General features: G+C 36.8%; 1 long non-coding RNA gene across 1 annotated transcript in view; it reads left to right on the top strand.

Annotated features, from left to right (window-relative positions):
- Window positions 1-1,555: 1,555 nt before the first annotated feature.
- The window catches only part of LOC120533637, a 45,086-nt gene continuing 29,088 nt past the window's right edge, over window positions 1,556-17,553 (top strand). Inside the window, exon 1 of the long non-coding RNA XR_005634584.1 lies at window positions 1,556-1,659. This is a non-coding gene — a long non-coding RNA (uncharacterized LOC120533637). The remainder of the gene's footprint in view (window positions 1,660-17,553) is intronic.

Genomic DNA, 17,553 nt, shown 5'->3' on the forward strand with positions numbered 1-17,553 from the left:
AATGGGAAGCTCCCTTAGCACACCCTTAATTAATGATCTTAAATGCTAGTTCATTATTAGAGAAACCTTTGAAATTGCATTAGCACCTCTGAAAGCCATTATTATGTTCACTTGGGTTACAGGGTACTGGCATTCGTAAAGTTCAGTTCTTAGTACCAAAATGGCCACATGAAACAACTTTCTCAAAAAGTATGTCAGTCTATTGTTTTTGGTTATTCCATGTGACAGATTATTAAGACATTGAAGGTTACATACTGTACAAAGGTGTCTACTACTGTCTTGAAAGATGAAGACAAACTGGAACTGACCAGGTCATAAAAAGACAGGGAGGGCCCAGATGGGCACCTGCATACGAGAAGAAGGACATCAGAAAAAGTAATTTGAAAGACAAACATCTTACAGGTCCTCAGTTGTCTTCTAAACTAAATACATAATAGTGTCATCTGCATCGGAGTAAAGACGACTCAAGGATGCTTCTCCGGTCATATTCTGTTTGTATTGTATTAGCCCATTTTAAACTTTTCTTTTTATTTGCCTAGTTTCACAAATAACTTTTTATTTGAAACACTACCTCTATGACCTGCATTCCAGTTCGATCTTTTCTCTGTTACAGAGGACAGTAGTATTTGGCTTATATTTAAGGAATATGTTGTACTTTCCCCTTTTTAATTTAACTTTCTTTTCTTCTTCTCCAGTTTTTGAGAGAACAATCCGTTTATCCATCCACCTTTTAATAACAAGTCAGTTAGTCAGTAAGTCTGCAAGGGCCATCAACTTTACAATTGTGGAAGCAACTTTACCATAATGATTTTTGAGTGGTTTTGTATATAACTGTCAAATAATTAAATATATAAATATTCAGTGCACGTTTTTCAGTATATATATTGAAACCAGTAATGGCGCACTGCACGTGCACTGAATACACTTGACTTGAGCATTCCTAGTTTTCATCCTCTTTCTCTGTATGTTTAGCATTCGTTTACTCAGAGGTTGATGCGCTTGCTGCTTCCTGAGCAGCTCTTCTTTTCTTCACCCTAGCGGCCCACTTCTTCTCTTCTTTTGTCAGCATCTTTTCGTGTTAAAACTGATTAAGTCAGTGTTTGTGTTGCAATTACTTAGTACGTTTTCTTTAATTTTTCACTTAAGCTGGCACTTAAGTCATCAATCTGCCTCAAGAATGATTTAAGATATGAAGAGGTAGGGGAAGTGACGGCAATGATGGTAGGGAATGAGAACGGCGCCCGTATGCATGCACTGCATGGCCGCCCTGCTGGCCACTGCCGAGAGTTGATTCTTTTTTTTTTTTTTTTGAGATTTTATTAATTTTATTGCAATCATTCCATACAAATCAATCCATTTTTACAAAAAGTAGAATTGAGAACAAGTCGACCCCCACCCCTGAGAGAGAGAGCAAGGCCAACAGAGTAAAATTTAAGGCTAGTAAACATACCTAAATTGAAAGTTTGATAAACCAATAGAGAGAAAAGAGAAATAACCTTGGAGGTCAATCATCACCAGAAAAGCGGACAGTAGATGTCACATAGTACATGTGTACCAAATTTCAGGTCAATAAGACACACGGTTTGTGAGCTACAGGTGATTTAAAATCCTGGACAGACAAATGAACAGCCACGCTAGTGTATTATACAGCATATAAAGGTAAGATGGATAAGGTATTTCTGTACCTTCATATTATATCTACATGTCCTACTCATTTTATGATCCATTTCAATTCAATTAACTTTTTAATTTATCATTCACTGGGCTTTCAGCTCCTCTCAGATTGTATTGTTTCTTAAAATTACAGGAATCTTTTTATTTTTATGTTTTTATGTTGATTAAGGCTAACAACAAATGTGTTCAAAAACAACAGCTATAAATATATTTACAGAAGTTAAACCGAAAACAATAGACTTCTGCTTAAAGGTAAAGAAGGCACTTATTCTGGGTAATGGATATCACTTTTCAAGTGCAGGGTGATTGAATGGTGATGGTAAGTGATGGTGTAGAAGGTGCCCTAGACACCAGATAAAAGAATGCCACAAAAGACTTATAAAAAGACAGAGAAATTCCGTCAGGATATGTGATGGCAGTAGACAGTTCAGACCGGGGACTATTATGGACACTATTTGAGATGCCCTATGGGCTGTACCATCTGGGAAAGGTGTTGGGAGATAAATATACCACAGATGGAAGGCAGGATTGAGGTCAGTACATGGAGTAAGAAATTCATAACCTAATTCCCAACATCAAACACAGATGAAGTCAAAAAAACAAAACAAAATTCTAACATGACAGCACCTTTTAGTCTCCCCTAACACTAGGGAGAGTTGGAAAGCAATGAATTGGATCCAAAGTACAGATGCTAAGATAGCCACATTGTCATCTTATGTGGAAGGGTTGTGTTAATCCATCATTAGCATGTTGTGTGAATAGAACAATCCTAACAAAAGTAAACAACTTTTCCATGGCAATCAAAATGAGCATCAAGTGTTGGCATCACGTCAACAAAATTATAAATGAGTAACAAAATTTTAAACAACAAAATAAAAATGAAAAAAAAAACTCCATATGGTGAGCTAATGAGAGTCCAGCAAGGTAGACGAGAGATATGCTTCTTATAGAAGTGGGGAGTCTGAAGCTAGTTTGGAGGTCTGAGATGCTGTTATTGCTCTGGACCTTCTAGGAACACCCCTCTCCAGTCAGTCCATTAGTTATATTGTCACCTGTTCTACTTAAGTTCTGCGTTTTGTTCCATTTTATTTTTTTTTATTATTATTATTTTAATAATCCTAATGTTTAATTAAAGCAAGTAATTCAATGTATATTTTGAACATTTTAAGGTTAGGACGGCACACACAACTGGAATTTTTGAGAGATATGGCAAATGATCTCAATGTTCCCTCTAGCAGCTATGGTCTCATGTTATGTTAGGAATGATTTCTTATAGTCTAAACAGTGATCACAGATAAAAGCATAAAAAATGACAGATGTTTATCCCATAATGAATATGGTATTCAAATGTACCAGTGACGACAGGGTTATATGGTTGTTATGCAGAAACAAACTGAGAAAGCCACAAGACTGATTCAATATTAATCCACAGATCCATTTCCTAAACCCACCTTTTTCTGCTCAGGGTCTTGAACTTAATACAGACAGGTAATGGTTATGAAGGGACTGAAAGTTAATGTTGATAAGCTTAAACTATGGGTAATTTGGGGTCCTGAAGTGGTTTGTCATGTGGCTGTATCAGTAAGTGAAGTGTAGTTAATTTACTTTACAATGGAATTAAATACAGTCAGTTCTAGAGTTTTGATAGGATGATTAATCTAAAGCAGCTACACACTAGAAACATTAAAGTATATACATTTATGCAGTATATAAAACTTAGAGCCAACAACCTTAACAGAAATGCTTGCTAGTTAGAAAAATATAATCTCTAATGTATTTTGGATTGCACAGAGGATGGTAGCCCAGATCATTGTGTTAAAGCCAATAAAATTAGCCATAACATGGGCATTTAAACCTGGCACTCAGATGATAAGTGCCATTTTATAGCATTACAATGCAGCATGTGCTGTTTTTCCATTTCACTGTTGTTTTGAGATCTCCTTATCGCATTGTTACAGTGGGCAAGGTCACTTACTGCTGTTGTAATAGTAATGGAACTCCCTGACAGTTCCCACAACAAAAAGATTATTACATTCTGGTTCTTGCAGGCAAGGGCATGTCTGAAAGGATCTCTTCAAGGGCACTGCAAAGGCTGCTGTGTTTTGTTGAGCAAATTTTTATTTCATTTCATTGCTGTACCAAATTATTGGGCGTACTAAAATCTTTTAAGGTTTTCATTATGTAGTTTCTTTATTAATGGTCTATTTTGCTCCTGAAGTTCAGAAACCAGACTGCTTTAAATTTGAATAATTTTAAAGGCTGAAGTTTTCACTTAAAAGGTTAAAATAATTATATCCTACATAAAATGAAACAACAACAATCATGTATTTTTGCCTAATTCCTCTAAAATAACTGCTGTTCTGTCTTAAAATCAGAAATAAAAACATTTCTTAAGCATCTGAATTATTTCAGTTATGATTAGACTAAAACAGATAAAGTCCTTCTTTCCATCACAACATCCACCAATACTTGATGGGTTGCATGTCCATCACAGTGCAAACTCAGACACACTCATTAAGGCTGGGCCAGTATAGAACTGCAAACTAGACAAGCACAGTGAATAGATCAGTAAATTTCTGTGCTTCTAACTACCCATCCATCCTATGGTGCAACTCATATCTATCTATCTGTCTGTCTTTTGCACACATATTTGGGTCAAGTAAGATATTCAGAGAAAATCCATATGGGCAGAGGGAGAACATGCACACTCCACCCAAGTCTAAGCAATTACTAGACTGGCATTTAAACCCCTGCAATCATTGCACTTCAATAACAAATTCACCATCTACAAACAAGATGCCATCAAGTGGTATTATTATGACCTGCCACCACAGGCACCAGCTCCGTGTAGCTCGAGAACCCCCAATGACCCATTTTTATGTGAATTTTAGAGAGTATTCAGTGCTCTCCAGTTGAAAAAGTCTTCCAACTTATCTCACGGCAAACATAACACTATTACAACAATGCTTGTTTTATGTGCTGTTAACCCATTTGTTTAGGTTTTCTAAGCCATTTGTTTTCAAATGCATAATTAGATACGGGGTGAAACATAAACAATAACAAAAAAAAAAAAAAACATGGATATGTTTGTTATTCTAATACATACGTTTTTATCAGTGCAGCTGTCCAACAACAAAAACATTATACATAATTATACAACATTAACCATCTATAGCACCTTTTCATACATGGTATGTATCTCAAAGTGCTCTACAAGATGCCAAAGAAATAGGTAAAATGTAAGAAAAACAAATAAAAATTACATAAGAATAATTATAAATAAATAACAAAAAGTGAATAATACAGTTAAATAAGATAAGCTCTATAATTAATTGAGAGAAAATTGAGATTGAGAATCCTCATATATGTACAGTATATATATTCTGGTGTCAGTCAAGGAAGGTACAGGACTCATAAGAAGTGTTGGGGTGCCAGCCATCCCACCCTGTTTGCAACGTTGAAGAACTGAAAATAAGAAGTACCTGATAGCATAATGCATTAACAAAAACAACCTTTAGCTGTTGGTTTGTAATCAATATTCCCTGGAGAGTGGTCAAGTTTCAGAGTAGAAGCTCAGTAACATGGAGAATGAGACTAGAAATGGTGGGGTCAGTTGCCCAGAGTGGGTGTCTCTTCTGAGCTGTGTGTAATAAGAGAGATAAGAGAGTTAGCGATAATGCCCTCTGGTGTCCTGGGGTGGTAGGGCTTACCTTAGACAAGCCTGGAAGTTGACCCTCAGACACACATGAATGACTATATACAGTTAGGTCCATAAAAATTGGGCAGAGACAACTTTTTCTAATTTTGGTTCTGTACATTACCAGAATGAATTTTAAATGAAACAATTCAGATGCAGTTGAAGTGCAGACTTTCAGCTTTAATTCAGTGGGGTGAACAAAACGATTGCATAAAAATGTGAGGTAACTAAAGCATTTTTTTAACACAATCGCTTAATTTCAGGGCCTCAAAAGTAATTGGATAATTGACTTAAAGGCTATTTCATGGGCAGGTGTGGGCAAGTCCGTCGTTCTGTCATTATCAATTAAGCAGATAAAAGGCCTGGAGTTGATTTGAGGTGTGGTGCTTGCATGTGGAAGATTTTGCTGTGAACAGACAACATGTGGTCAAATGAGCTCTCCATGCAGGTGAAAGAAGCCATCCTTAAGCTGCGAAAACAGAAAAAACCCATCCGAGAAATTGCTACAATATTATGAGTGGCAAAATCTACAGTTTGGTACATCATGAGAAAGAAAGCAGAACTGGTGAAATTAGCAACGCAAAAAGACCTGGATGTCCATGGAAGACAACAGTTGTGGATAATCGCAGAATCATTTCCATGATAAGGAGAAACCCCTTCATAACAGCCAACCAAGTGAACAACACTCTCCAGGGGGTTGGCGTATCGATATCCCAGTCTACCATAAAGAGAAGACTGCATGAAAGTAAACACAGGGGGTGCACTGCAAGGTATAAGCCACTCATAAGCCTCAAGAATAGAAAATCTAGATTGGACTTTGCTAAAGAACATCTAAAAAGCCAGCACAATTCTGGAAAAACATTCTTTGGACAGATGAAACCAAGATCAACCTCTACCAGAATGATGGCAAGAAAAAATATGGAGAAGGTGAGGAACAGCTCATTATCCAGAGCATACCACATCATCTGTAAAACACGGTGGAGGCAGCGTGATGCACCGGGACACTAGTGTTTATTGATGATGTGACACAGGACAGGAGCAGCCAAATGAATTCTGAGGTGTTCAGAGACATACTGTCTGCTCAGATCCAGCTAAATGACGTCAAATTGATTGAGCAGCGTTTCATGATACAGATGGACAATGACCCAAAACATACAGCCAAAGCAACCCAGGAGTTTATTAAAGCAAAGAAGTGGAAAATCCTTGAATGGCCAAGTCAGTCACTTGCTCTTAACCCAATTGAGCATGCATTTCACTTGTTGAAGACAAATTTCGGACAGAAAGGCCCACAAACAAACAGCAACTGAAAGCTGCTGCAGTAAAGGCCTGGCAGAGCATTAAAAAGGAGGAAACCCAGCATCTGGTGATGGCCATGAGTTCAAGACTTCAGGCTGTCATTATCAGCAAAGGGTTTTTAACCACGTATTAGAAATGAACATTTTATTTCCAGTGATTTAATTTGTCCAATTACTTTTAGCCCCTGAAATGAAGGGATTGTTTTAAAAAAATGCTTTAGTTGTCTCAGATTTTTATGCAATCTTTTTGTTCAACCCACTGAATTAAAGCTGAAAGTCTGCACTTCAACTGCATCTGAGTTGTTTCATTTAAAATTCATTGTGGTAATGTACAGCAAACCAAAATTAGAAAAAAGTTGTCTCTGTCCTAATATTTATGGACCTAACTGTATATATATATATATATATATATATATATATATATATATATATATATATATATATATATATATATATATATATATATCAGATATCCTTTATTAATCCCAATGGGGAGTTTAGATGCATACAGCAGCAGAAATATAAAAAAAAAGGATACAGACTAACAGGACTAATAATACATTCAATCAATCCATAAATATATAAATAAATGTTTATTGCTGCAGATATTTCAAAATGAAATTAAAAAGTATGTTAGGGGGAAGCACTGCATTTCCTGATAGTGGTGGGCAGAAAAGATCCATAGAAATATTATCTTATAAAAATGTAAGAGTAGAATAATTTTTAAGTCTTTAATGATGGGACCGATGATAAGGTCAGATGGCTGAGGAAAAAAAAAAACTCCAGACGTTAGGGAGGAAAAACAAAATTTGCAGGGGCGCCAAGGTCAAAAGACGTCCCAATCCCCACTGAGCATCCTAAATGTTCTTAAATAGTTCCTTACTGCTTTTTAAGGCTTTGGTATACCCAAATTATAATGTAGAAAATACATATTTAGAGAAAGATGAAACAAGCGAAAATGCAGCCAGGCAAAATGCCATTTACTGCAATGAGGCATGAAAATCAGGGAGAAATAATGCAGTAGACTCTATTCTATGGACACCACGCTTATGTAGGCTATTATGGACATGCATCCACAATTTGAGCACCCCTAAACAATTTCAAAAGTTCACACCTAGGCCTACCACTACCTTCCTGTTTAGAATCACATTTATTTTCTAGAAATATTATTTTTCGGGGGCTGGCAACAGTTGAATAAAAATCTGCACATTACAGTTGGGTTAGGATTGTTTTACGGTTTCTAAAGATCTGGTGTTTGACAGTAAATAACTGGATGTATTAATTTACAAATTAATTTAATGTTTATACCGTACCTTCAATGCAGAATTTTTGAGGGAAAGAGATTCTAGTGTAAACTACCACAACCTCACTCAAGAAATATTTAGTTTACCATATCATAATATTTAAGACATAATGGGAAGTAGAAACATGAAGGTAGGCAAGTATTTGTTAGCAACAGTTTTCTGATATTTATTTATTTTGGCAATAAGGTCATATCCTTCCAGCCTAATGCATTATTTTGAAGTTAAAATTGTAAATCTGTTGTAAATCTTTGTCATCTGTTTTGTTCACAGAATAGATACCATGCTCAAAATTACATAAGTTCTCATGAAAACATCAAGCTAGAGGGTACTGAACTCTCATTCATTGCTGTATTCACAATTTTCCATTCTGAAAAATTACAGACTCTGCAGACCTGCTGGCGCCACATTACTGAGCTTTCTTGTCCCTTAATCCATGTTTCATTTTAAGCTTGCCTGTTTGTCAAAGATCTATTATATTGTCATGTTGACATAATACATTTTTGAAAATGAATACACGATTAGAACATATCCTTAAGAAAATGACAGTTAACTACTTTGACATACAATACTCTCCACCCCTGAAACTATTAAAACCATGCTGCTAGATGTAACTCTAAATAGGCCCAGCATGAGCAAGTGCATCCTGTGACATACTATTGTCTCAGCTGGTCGCTTCCAGTATGCAGAACCACTGTATTGTTTTCTTCAGAAGATGTTTTATTAGGTAGATTGAGAAATTGAACTGGGCTTGGTGCAGTGAAGTGGCATCCTGTCTGCGGCTGTGACCATGGAAGTAGAGATTTCCCTAAAGAAAAAAAATAGTAAAATAAGAATATCTTTGACAGGAATAAGTCTTTCAACCCAACAAATCTCTTCATTTCTAATTCACCTAGGATTTCCAAGGTGATACTTTTAAGTGATTCTCGTTACATGCATTTACAGTTTTTCATGCAAAGAAATTTTTTTGTGAAGTTTGATAACCATCTTCCATGTGTTCCTGTTCTTCTCATTAAACAACTTTAATCCTCTACAGTGTCATCAAAAGCTGAATCGATGCTGTTCCTTCAGGGCCTTTTTTTAACCCGATTCTGACACCCCTTTTTTGTGTCCTGGATGTCAGATTTTTCCAACCCAAACCAATTTTATACTGAGTGACCATATTAATCTGTAGTTACTGATTATCCTAAGTTTTAGAACAGTTGACATTTATATGGGTTATAAACAGACAAATAGGTTGTGAGCCCTCCTAAATGGAGAGTAAACTCCACCAAACTACAGTATATTAACAACTGTCCAAAAATGTGACATTTGCAAACTTTAGTAAAGTAAGAGCACTTTACTAAAAGGCTTCACATTTCTGAGCTGAAACAATGAGATTTAGGATGTTTAAATGGGTCGTGAACAAACAAACTACTCTAAATGTAGTGGCAAATCAATTAAAGGCAATGGTGGGCCAAGAATGACCTGAAATGCATGCTAAGGTAAACATTGTTTAGAGGCTGTTCAAATTATGGAAAGTCACAGTGTTTCATTCTGACTCTGAAATTGAAAGTGTTTTTTACTGATTTCAAACACAAAACCAGGTCAAATCTGACCCCAAGATATCCTAAGGGTCAATTCCAAGGAAACCATCACATGGCCTTAATTTATATCCTTGTACTTTAAATACACAGGGCATGTCATCACCATCTTTCAGGTTCTGATTGTCATACAATTAGTGGCATCAGCGGCATCTAATGTTGCTACTTGTCTCGACAAAACTAGGCCCAAGTAACATTCTTGTTTTGAAACAAGAATATTAAAAGAGACAGATAGTTGGGTGAAGGTTGGGTGATCAAGACAAAAAATGTACTCATATTTGTGTGTTTGCATCGTTCCAATTGGGAGCCCTCATTATTGATCTTCTTCTTCTTCTTTCCCCCATTAGGGGTCGCCACTGCAAATCATCTACTTCCATATCTTTCTGTCCTCTGCATCTTGTTCTTTAACACCGATCACCTGCATGTCCTCTCTCACTATATCCATAAACCTTCTCTTAGGCCTTCTTCTTTTACTCTTGCCTGGCAGCTCTATCCTTAGCATCCTTCTCCCAATATACCATATGTCCAAACCAACTCCATCTCGCCTCTCTGACTTTGTCTCCCAACCGTCTATCTTGAGCCGACCCTCTAATGTACTCATTTCTAATCCTATCCATCCTTGTCACACCCAGTGCAAATCTTAAAATCTTTAACTCTGCTACCTCCAAACTCTCTCTCCTGCTTTCTGGTTAGTGCCACTGCCTCCAACCCATATAACATAGCTGGTCTCACTACCGTCCTGTAGACCTTCCCGTTCACTCTTGCTGATATCCGTCTGTCACATATTACTCCTGACACTCTTCTCCACCCATTCCATCCTGCCTGCACTCTCTTTTTCACCTCTCTTCCACGATCCCCAATACTCTGTACTGTTGATCCCAAGTTTTTAAACTCATACACCTTCGCTAACTCTACTCCTTGCATTCTCACCATTCCACTGACCTCCCTCTCATTTACATGCATGTATTCTGTCTTGTTCCTACTGACCTTCATTCATCTCCTGTCTAGAGCATATCTCCACCTCTCCAGGGTCTCCTCAACCTACTCCCTACTATCACTACAGATCACATTGTCATCAGTAAACATCATAGTCCACGGGGACTCCTGTCTAATCTCGTCTGTCAACCTGTCCATCACCATTGCAAATAAGAAAGGGCTCAGAGCCAATCCCTGATGTAATCCCACCTCCAACTAGAATTTATTCGTCACTCCTACCACAGACATCACCACTGTCACACTTCCCTCGTACATATCCTGTACAACTCTTACATAAACTTCTCTGCCACTCCTGACTTCCTCATACAATATCACAGCTCCTCTCGAGGCACCCTGTCATATGCTTTCTCCGCGTCCACAAAGACATAATGCAACTCCTTCTGGCCTTCTCTAAACTTCTCCATCAACACACTCAGAGCAAACATTGCATCTGTGGTGCTCTTTCTTGGCATAGAACCATTCTTCTGCTCACTAATCATCACCTCACTTTTTAACCTAGCTTCCACTACTCTTTCCCATAACTTCATGTTGTGGCTCATCAATTTTATCCTACTGTAGTTACTACAGTCCTGCACATCCTCCTTATTCTTAAATATCGGCACCAGTACACTTCTTCTCCACTCCTCAGGCATCCACTCATTTTCCAAGATTCCAATAAACAATCTGGTTAAAAACTCCACTGCCAGCCCTCATTATTGATGAAATTTGTATTAAAATGAGTTTTGACAGAAAAACTTGTCATATCCACCTCTTAGTTTTTCCCTACACTAGAAAATGATGCTGTTTGGAAAAATCAACAGTACTTGAGAAGCAAAGCATATAATGTGGAAAGTTTTTACATAAGGTTGTGCTGGGGCAGGTAGGCAGGCAGGCATGCTGGGGCTGTTACAGTTGCAATATTCAGGTAATTTATCCAAAGTTGATTTTAAATGACTACAAATCATAACTCCTTATTGGCATCAAACTCTTAAATTAGACACAATAAAAATTACTGATGTGTTTTACTCACTCAAACACATCATCATTAGTCGATATCTTTTTACTGTCTGTGTCTGTGTGTGTTACAGAAAAAAATTCTGCTTTGTTTTGTTTCACCATGGCTGAGCTCTATTGTGTAACTTGCATTTGTTGCTGTATTTCCTCTGTATTTTTCTTATTACAATGTATGCATGCACATGCAAAACACATGAATCACCAAGTTTTGATTGGAATTGTAAACCTATTAATAATATGCAGGTGTGTAATAGTTTCAAAATGCAAGACTTTGTATGGATATTAAATCTAGTGGCATCAGTTCATTTCAGATATATTGTCATGTGTACAGTAGAATGATATTTCTGTTTGCAATTACAGCTTTTTTGAGTTATTAAAGGTTTTTTGAAGAGTAAAAATGAACATTGCTCCGTAAAGGTTTGGCAACACGTTAAACTCCTTTTTGGCCCCATGAATTCCTCATTAAAAAATCCAGATGAAAATAAATGGAAGAACTTTTGGAAATGTAACATAACTAAACACAACCCACAATGAGACAAAAATGTGTATTCTTAGACAAAAGCAAGACAATGAAACTGTTATCCGAAGTGGATGGGAGAAAAATACTCTTCAAAATACACCATACAATTCTTTTACCTAATGGGAACTGCAGTCTCTACATTGGCTGTCATTAAGGTATTTTTTTGCAATGCAAACAAATTCAGTTTTGTGTGAATTGTTGGCTCATCATTAATAACAGGCTAAAAGTAGACCAGGTCCAGACCTTGGTGGCACTCATGAAACAATTAGTGAAACAGCCACTCAATTTTGAGGACACACTCTTTCTAGTACAGGGCCATAGGAACTTAAAGTTCAAGCAGGGATCGGTACTGGACAGATCATCACTCTGTCATAGATGATAGGCACACACACCTACAGTTCCTACTTAATTATTATTGGACAATTTAGAGTCTCCATTTAACTGGAAATGCATGTTAGGGTATGAGAGACACAAAGAATTCACTGGTTGATATCTGGGGACTGTGCACAATTCTTATATAAATGTTAGCCAGGAAGAAGTTGAACTAAAAATTTACAGCATGGACATGAACATGGAGGATTACTTTCAAATGATACTTCTTGTCATTCTGGATCCTGTAGATGTCACCCATAGAGCTTCTGAATGACCTGGAGGCAAAACAGACCAAGATGAAAACTAAAATAGACACAATTATTGATGTGCATCAGTGTGAGGTAAATCGACAGATCACGTTTCTCTCTCTTTATAGAGAAAGAAAAATGACAGCGCTCTCAGTATTTCTATAACAAGTCAATATGTGGCCTTTCAGTTGACTCAAATATATTCGCTTAATTTCTTTATAGGTTGAAAGTGTGATTGATACACCTGCCAAAGTCTCTAAAATAAAAATGCCACTGGCTTCTAAAATACTATGTTTGTGTCTTAATGTGCTTGGTAACTTTGCATCTACTACTAGTACTATTACGATTAACCAAGAAGCATTAAAATTCAATTTTAAGTAAACAAGTAGAGCTCAAGAAATGATAATGCAATCACTAAGATTAGATACATTTTCAGCTAAATTATTAAATTCAGATTTTCAAAGGTTGATTCAACAACTACATTGACCCATGCAGCTGTTCTATAACGATTGCTCAATAATTTGAAACAGCTGCACTTGTGACATTTATCTAAACTTTACAAACATTGATTGGAAATGTGGCACATTACTACAACATCTAAATTGTTTCAGAGATCGCACTGGCAGCTGTGGCATACCTTCAGTAAACCAAATTTAAGTAGGCAGTACAGCAATGAAGAAAAAGCTTTAATTATGTAAAAATTACATATGAGGACCAACCCAGTAAGTAAATATTTAAAGTAAATATTCTCAAAGTAAATATTTAAAGAAGCCTTCTACAAGCTATATATATATATATATATATATATATATATATATATATATATATATATATATATATATATATATATATATATATATGCTCATCAACAAAAACACTATTTCCCAATTATTTGAAAAGCTGAAATTTGGCATTTTACAACTCTGGCACTGGGTGCCTAGTAAGAGAGAACTTCCTAAAATGTGGGTAAAAATTATTATTATTATTATTATTATTAAAAAACTAAATATTCTAAAATCTAAAACATGCTTTGACAGATTAAATGGTAATTTAGTGATGATAAAGAAGAAAAAAAAATGAGCTAACCTGTGTTTTTTTTACACAAAGGTAAATTACATTTCTACACAGCAAAGCATTTCAAAAGCCAAAGAGGCTCAGCTTCTCATTATCTCCTCAGTTTTGCGATATCTCATTTCAAACAGAATTTTCTCTTTGTAATTATTCTTCCAACAAAATCAAAAACAAGTAGTTTAAGTTTCAGCAGGAACCTATTACACAGGTTTTGTTTGAGATCACCGCTAAAACCGAAATGCTCTCCAAAACAGTTAGTCAACATTAACCAATAAGTCTAAACCAGAAAAATTTCCTGAGCACTAGTCTTTCACATATCCTTCTTAAGTTTTCACAAAGTATGCATACCTGCTTAATGTAAGCAGCCACTATATATATTATGGCTACCATTAGGTCATTCAGCACGTGCATCATGTGGCCACACAGCATTTTAGCCAATCAAGTCAAGTCAAGTTGGGGAGCATGCACTGGTACAGTGTGTTGCTGTACCCACTACACAACAAAACAACTTGGGATCCTGGTTTGGCAACACCCCAGGCAGACACGCGTTCCAGTCCCACCCTCTGTAAATGACTCTCTACTCGGGTCCCCAACAATGTGGATCTTGTACTGGTAAAACCTCACAGACTAGGCACTCTCTATTTACTGCATTTGTTCACTTCCTCTAGACTTACTCTGGTTATAGAGGTAACACAACCCTCACAAGCAGGTGGACTCAGTGAATGCTGTATATTGTTTTTATTGTGACAAGTTTTAACATCCTTATATTTTTGTTTCCAAAGTCTACTATTGCTACTCTTCAATTTTATCATTACTGACACCTTCCTTTCATTTGAATGTTGACCATAGCCCATATTGGCTTTATTTTAACACTGTTTCACTGTCAAAAACTAACCACAAACTGTCTAAAAATGTCCTAGACAGTTCCCTAAGTGAAACATTTTTTTACACTATTTACATGCTATACTATACAATACACTATACATGCTATGCTATACTATACTATATATATGCTACAAAATACAGTGATTTAATGGCTTTTTATAATTCATTCCTGGGTTGTGTGGTCCCTCATATAACTATTGCTTGACGAAACACAACTTAATGGTGGGAAAGGGTTCTCTGCATTTGAAGTTGGCTCTGGGGGCTTTGAAAAACTTCCTAATATGTAAGAAACATCTGAACTCTTTAATATATGGTAGGCTACCTAACAGGACACTAACAGAGTAAGAAAACGTGGAATTAGCCTATGGTATTATATACAGCGAGAGTTACAAATCTGTTATCGTCTTTTCATGATTATTTACTGTATGGAGCCTGTAATGGATTTAAATAGTTCTTTCTGTATCCTTAATGTGAATGGGTCTTTTGGGAACCAAAAATGGTCCTCCTATGGCATCATTTTGAAGAACCACTCTGGCACCTTTTTTTTAAGAGTTTAGGATTTAAACAATGGGATAAAACTGATGTTTTCATTCAACCCCACGGCTGAACTTGTATTTTGAAGTAAAGTGTAGCAAGAAGGCAGACTCTGTCCAAATAGACATAGGCAAAAGGCAAGAACCAAGCATAGACAGGGTGCCATGACACATTCATGTTTATGCAAACGTCTCCACTCATTCCCACTGAACTGATTTAGCACTGCCAAACCAAATTAATAACAACCCTTCAGAAAAACACATCATACATTTAAGCATCCCAAAAAGCATATTTACATTTTATGAATTCTTAAGAATATGTAAAGAGCAGGCCAGACTAAGCCAATTGGCCCATACAAGTTCTAGTAGAACATAGTAAAGCGAAAAATATGTATACCTCCATTTAGTTAATTTAAATATAAACCACTAAAGGTTTATGTTTCAAGGATCACAGATAACACAAATGACTTATTTGACAATAACCATAACACAAACGTTTTGTGAAATGTTTTTCCCTATATTTTATACCAGTGTTCTTGGGTATGCTCCTTTGAAAGGTTTATTCTCCCCAGAGATTTAATCACCTATAACACATGTCCTCTTGTTTCTCCTTTTAACAAATTAAGCAGATGCAGTTTCTACCCTATTTCACGTAACTGTGCCAATTTAATCCAGAAATTCACTATATCACTCAATGTTTTCTCTTAGCTCTCTGCCTCTAACCGAGATTTAATCAGTGTGCCAAATAACATCAACATCCCTCCTGTGGTTTATATTCTTCTGGAAACACAGCTCAGAGTTCTATTTTTTTCTAATTGCCTCACCACACTGCCTGGATGCTGAAAAATAGTAGGTTATCATTTACTCGCAGGTCCTTTCTAAAATTGAGCTGTTATAAGTTCTGTCCTTTTCATTTTATACTAAAGTCTTATGTTCCTTGGTCCTTGGATGTGTTATCTTAGGATACTTACCAAACAGACTTTTGCCATGTCTGCCCGCTGCTTCTCCAAATAGCACTTTTCGCTATTTTAACTGTACATTCTCCTCTAAAGCAGAAAGTACGGATTAAAATGATGTCAAATGGGAACATGACAATATTGCAAGCTAACATTTGCAATTATACTGACATCTTTTTTTTTCTATTCCCCACAATATTTTTTACTCTTTTTATTTTACATTGTGAGATAATCAGCCCGGACACAACCAGACAGACACTGACAGTTCTTAAACCACTCACGTTTTATTAAACAAGTGTCCCCAAACACAAATCCCGCACACACGGTGCCTCCCGCACCAAACACCCTTACTCGGGCCTTTCAAAGTCAGTGGGCTACCTCTCTTCGATCCACTGGAGCTTTGTCCACCTCCAACTCTAGCTCCCCGACTGCAGGAAGGCGGCCCTTTTTATATCCACCTGGGTGTCCCTGGAATGTTCTTCCTCCACCTGCCCACGTGTGGTGGAAGTGCAGGTTTCCTGGGTTCCATGATGCTCCGGACGCCCCCTGGAGGCAGCCACAGGCCCCAAAGGGTTTGAGCCTCCTGGCTGCGTCCTCCTGGTCCCCTCCTTATCCAGGGTGGTTGCCCCCTCATGCCCCAGGGAACATATAAACCACCTCCCGGTCCTTCTAGGCGTCTTGGCTGGGTCTGCTCTCCAGCCTCCTGCCACAACATGCTGTATGTCTTTGGAACATTGTGTTGACTGTTACAAAAAAAATCCAAGTAAATGTGCATGTACGCCTTATTCCTGTTTGATGTGGGGTAAAAATATAAATTAATTTGCATTCATTATCATGATTTGGCTTATAAATGTTATTATTACAAACTATTTGTGGCCTCTAAAAATTATTTGAGTCTGTTGTTAAATGTTTATTGTTGTTTATTTGCATGTTAGATGTCAAGCATAGACATTTTTAAAGAGGTTGCTATGGCCTACCCGTGCGCTTGAGTGTGTGTGCTCATGATATCATAAAGCGTGGTCATGGTGGTCATCTTTAAAAGAGCATAAAGCATTTGGACTTTGTTTCTTACAAAGAAACTAACCTTTTTTCAGGCATCAGAAAACTTTCTCAGGCAACTTGTTTTAGTTTTTCTTTTTTTTTACTTTTGGCTTTGACTGTTGTTTATCCTTGTGAGCCTGTATTGCACTTTTGAACTGATATCAACCTTAGCCTTTGGTAAACAAACTCTGCTCAGTTCTGTCTACTCTGGTCTTTCTGCCATTTGAAAGATATCTCTGCCTCACACATTAAACAAACATAATCCATTTGATCTTTTTTTTTTATGGAAGGTTCAAATTGGTCACGACAACAACCGGGGTGGGATTTGGACTAAGAAGTCTGGAGCTGTGACTTAGCTAGTTCTAATGATCAAGATGTTGATTTTATT

Source organism: Polypterus senegalus, chromosome 8 (genome assembly GCF_016835505.1).
Source record: "Polypterus senegalus isolate Bchr_013 chromosome 8, ASM1683550v1, whole genome shotgun sequence".
Classification (NCBI taxonomy): Eukaryota; Metazoa; Chordata; class Cladistia; order Polypteriformes; family Polypteridae; genus Polypterus; species Polypterus senegalus.